Raw genomic sequence first — 4,717 nt, forward strand, 5'->3', positions numbered from 1 at the left:
TGTACTTAAGTACAGTAACGAAGTACTTGTACTTCGTTACTTCCCACCACTGGATCATTGATATCCTTTTTTTCTTTCTTCCAGGAAATGGAAGACAGTTTGGATGAAGCCTTTTCCAGGTGGGATATAAACTATGAGCATTTTTATTCATCCATAATTAAACCGTGTTGATTCCTGTTGCAAATTCAGCTTGTCAAATCAGGGTTTTCGTTCGTCCTGCTTGGCATCACGGTGCCACCCACTGGTGATTTCTATGTACTGCAGCCTCCAAACCTGTGATTTCTCTACAAATTGGGAACCAAACTGGTAATTTTGCTCAATCTGCTGTGTGTTTGTGTCTCCAGTTGTGCTCTGGATAGCTATGGTTCATTTCCAGGTAAAGTTAAGCATCGCAGTCAACCATGAGTAGTCTTAATCACTAACCTAACCGGAATCTGTTTCATTTAATCACTACCAAACCCAATAAAACTGTTTATAGGTCAGTAATGTGTGTCAGTTGTTTGAAGTAGCTTCTGTAATCTTTCATTGCATCTCTGATGGGTAAATTGTCCACATACTTCAAACAAGACACATGACTTTAAGTCTCCATCATGTTGTGTCACATTACGATCAAAATATTTGACGTAATTTATGAGGATTTTGTTTGATATATCAACACAAATTATCTCATAAATGTGAAATGAAAAAAAAGATTCATTTTTCAAATAAAAATCTTATAAGTGTAGTGTGCATTCACTGTGATGTGCCTAAATAACATCCAGTTCTGCCGTCAGAACTCACCTAGTCATCACACAAAATCCCGCTGCAGTTTGTGCTTTTAACATGTAACTGCATATCGCACGGTCATTGTGTGAACTGACTCGAGAAGCAGGAACTTTATTGTTAAACACTTCCTGTGTTTGAGTGGCTGGTCTAAAAGTGGAGCAGTGGGAAATAATTTTATTTCAGGGTTCAGGCAACCTGAATGTCTCCTATATAATCTTTTGTAACATTATTATTCTACACAGTAAGTGGATGTCTGCAGCTAATCCAGGTCACCCAAATCAGAACAAATAAAGTGGAAACTAAAAGGAGGCATCATGTTCTCATCAATTTGAGCGTCGCCTCCCATTCACGAGAAATCACGAAATGTTCCTGAAAATATATGACTCACCTCCAAGGTCTATTCATCAAATGGCCTCTTGCAGCAGAAATAACCAATTGATGTCATTTTAACCAATTTTTCTTTGAAAGCTCTAGACCTCGTCTTGGAAATAGCTGTTACTCACTTTTTGAGATAGGTTCATGGAAAACCACTTGAAACCAGCATAAACCAGGAACTAATCCAGGTTACGGAAAATCAACTTATCTTAACCTGATTTATTTAAAGTCCAGTTACTGAATGTCTAACGAGCATCAAAGTCATACAAGCAAAACTCTCAACATCCTTTGGTAACAAGCCGTTTCTCTTGTATCCCACAGCTGCTTCTCAGCTGCTATAAATATTTACACTAATCAGCTTATATCCCCATAATGTGGTCAGCCCAAGTTCCAATAATTTTGGGGACTCTGGAAAGAAAAATGTTTGATATTATAATTCTTCAGGACTGTATTCATCTGGAAGCTAATCTAGATATCCTGGCATTATCTTCACTATAAAGTATGACTTGTGGTGGTAGAGTGTGTGCAGTTAGTATCTAACTTGTAGATAACAGTCTTAGCATCTTTCCTGAATGTTTGTTTGCGAGTGCCCCCTAGTGGCGAATAGCTGAGATGGATTCATAGAAAAACAAGTAAAACAAACTGTACCCAACAATAAGCATTACTGCTAGTGATGGGCAGCGATAACTAAAAAGTTAGTTGTCCTGACCCTAAAGTGCTAATCATAAGCTAACACTAAAGCACTACATCAGCATAGTAATTAGTAGAACCTAATGGTAAAGTGCTAATTTGAACCATGTTGACACCCACCATGTGTCAGTGATATGTCTCATATTGCCCTCTATAGGGCCAAATTATATCACAATTTATTCAACTGAAAATTTACAAAACAGCCAAGTATATTAGCACTTTATAATTTATGGGGAAAATATATTTAGGCAAAGCTAGGTGTTCAAAATGTGTTCAAAGTTAGCAATAACGCAAAATCACTAAACAAAGACTTAGTGCCGCTATTAGCACATTAGCAGACCACTGGAAGTGTGCCCACTACTGATTATTGCTAATGACTGTAAAAAAACAAAAAACATTAGACATAAATATGACATCAGTATGATTTTTGTTGTGACTTTACTCAGACCTTCAATTAACTTTTAGTTCCAGTTTGCTCATTTAAACTGACAATGCTAAGAGAGTTTTCTATTAGCTGCTCTTCCAACTAATAGAAAACTCCATTAGTTTCTATTAGAATTTCCTATTGAAACCCATTCTAAAGGTCTGAACTTCCACTTCAACAAACAGAAAATGCAGCAAAAGACTCTTGAACAAGTTTCACATGTAGTGATGAATCAAGTAATGGGGCAGCTTATGACAAGAATGGACCCAGTGACTTTTAAACCATAAACCCTTTAGAGTTTATGGCTTATAGAGTATGGGAGGGTGTTACTTTAAAAAAAAAAAAAAAATTAAATAAGAATGAATTGGATCATTTGATTAGGTTTTCTCATCTAAATGAAATATGATTTCAGAAGGACTCTTTTTCTGGCATCTTTATGTGACACAGAGTGATAACACTTTAGTCCTAGTGATGCACCAGTGGAACCAGCTGGATTCAATTCAAATTGGTTTTTCCTCAAAACTAAAACACAAAGCAGAAAAATATGCTGCATGTTTTTTGATATTGATAGCAGTTTTGAATAAAACAGAATACTTATCCAGCACTTATCTATATTTATAACAGAACATCCTATTGATTGAATCTTTCAGACATTTATCCAACTCTAAAATCTGGCCGATTGACTGGTGTAGCTCTATGTAGTATTTTAGCCCAACTTCAGACACTTATCATGTTTAAAGACGTTTTCACTCATTTTCGTGTCTCTTTTGTTTCTTCCTACATTGACTCAGACTGGCAGCATCGCGTACTAACCCCCAGGTCTTGGACATTGGGGTGATGCCCCAAGACTGGCTCACCGAACCTGACTGGGACAGCACTGACGGAAGCCCTCACCACTGTTTCAGCGCACACAAAGATGATCCCTTTGGTTTCTGATAACTGATCTCGGCACAGCAGAGAAGGAAGGGCGGAAACTTTCCTTCCTTTAACGTAATGCAAGATTTACCAAGAGGCAACAGTGAGAGCACAAGGGAACAAGCGTGGTCCTCGCTTCTGCACTTTTCCCATGCGTAGTTCTTCCTTGTACTCGGTCTGCTGCATCTGCGCACCAAAGCAATAATAACATCCCATATTAACACTACGTATAATCTGCTGTTACGCTGCAAACGACCTGTAGTGGAGTCTTTCAGCATAATCAGCATATGATGCAGCATTTGTTCACCTAATCAGTATTTGTGGCCGCAGAAGTAACATGTATGTGCTTTGGTTACATTGTATAGTTACAGTTTTTTTGTTAAATGCATAAAGTAGGACAGTTTAACCTGAAAATCAGATGACAAACCTTAACAAGGTAATTACTGTTTTCAGTTGTTATTCACTTCCTTCATGGATTTATTGTGTAGTTTTGGCCTTCCTTTGCCAACACATATTCTTCTGTGTATAATCTGAAATTTTATTCTATTTATTTATGTCCTTTGCATATTGTAGTATGCCTATATTTCTCACTGATGCAATGAAAATTCATGTTGAATGACCATCTTAATGAACGTTTTTTAATCAACCGGCTTTGTACAGGAATAAAATGTATTAATTAAATGCACAAGGTTTTTTTCATATTCTTTGACTGTTAACATAAATTTGAAAGTTATTTGTATTTACCCAAGAAGCTCGTTTCTGATTGGAAATGACATTGGGGTCTCTATGAATATGAGAATGAACTCAGGGGCATCATTCTTAGAAGAAGAAAAATATTTTTGTTTTACTTACATTTTAAGAAACAATTCCAAGTTCACCTGGCAGTCTTTCACGGCATTAAGGTAATCAAATGTAAATGATATCAGCTGAACTCTTTCACAGCTGTACTACCCTTTTATGATTATAAAGACAAAATAATGTATCAGGTCAGGAATGAAACTTAAAACTGCCAACTTTGTATGCAGTTATCTGCATCTGATTACAATTAAACAAAATGTGAGCAGAAGCAATAAGCCGCAAGTTTTCGGTTCACAATTTAATCACTGTTAAAATTTGGTCATGTATCCAACATATAAAGCCACCGAGAAAGCTCAATTAGAAACTTAGCATTTATATTTTCAGAAACGATTTACACTTTAGGAAGCCTTTCAGTATTTGACTCCAATGCTAATGTTTTCAGCATTAGCAGCTGGTAATGTGTCATGAATGTGAACGAACTGAAGCTGATCACTTAATAAACTGAAGCTCTACAGCTGCAGACTGCGTGAATCACCCAACATGCTAAAAGGTAAAGGTGTGCGAACATAATCACTCACAGCCCAGATTGCTACAGTTACACTGTTTTCAGCACTTCTGATTTTAGGAACCTTTTCCCTGACCACTAGATGGCGCCAAACACTTGTAGTCTGCGAGACATTCTGTGTGTCTCACCCAGAGCCTGTTGTAAGCATCCACCACCTTGGTTTTGAACCGGAAGAGTACTGATAC

General features: G+C 37.1%; 1 long non-coding RNA gene across 1 annotated transcript; it reads left to right on the forward strand.

Moving 5' to 3' along the window:
- Nucleotides 1-71: 71 nt before the first annotated feature.
- Nucleotides 72-3,854, forward strand: LOC106940215 (uncharacterized). Its single transcript, XR_001423035.1, has 2 exons — nucleotides 72-119; nucleotides 3,046-3,854. It is a non-coding gene; the product is annotated as an uncharacterized LOC106940215 (long non-coding RNA).
- Nucleotides 3,855-4,717: the final 863 nt, after the last annotated feature.

The sequence above is a fragment of the Poecilia latipinna genome, unplaced genomic scaffold (assembly GCF_001443285.1).
Source record: "Poecilia latipinna isolate Pla-1442-1.1 unplaced genomic scaffold, P_latipinna-1.0 Scaffold3130, whole genome shotgun sequence".
Taxonomy (NCBI): domain Eukaryota; kingdom Metazoa; phylum Chordata; class Actinopteri; order Cyprinodontiformes; family Poeciliidae; genus Poecilia; species Poecilia latipinna.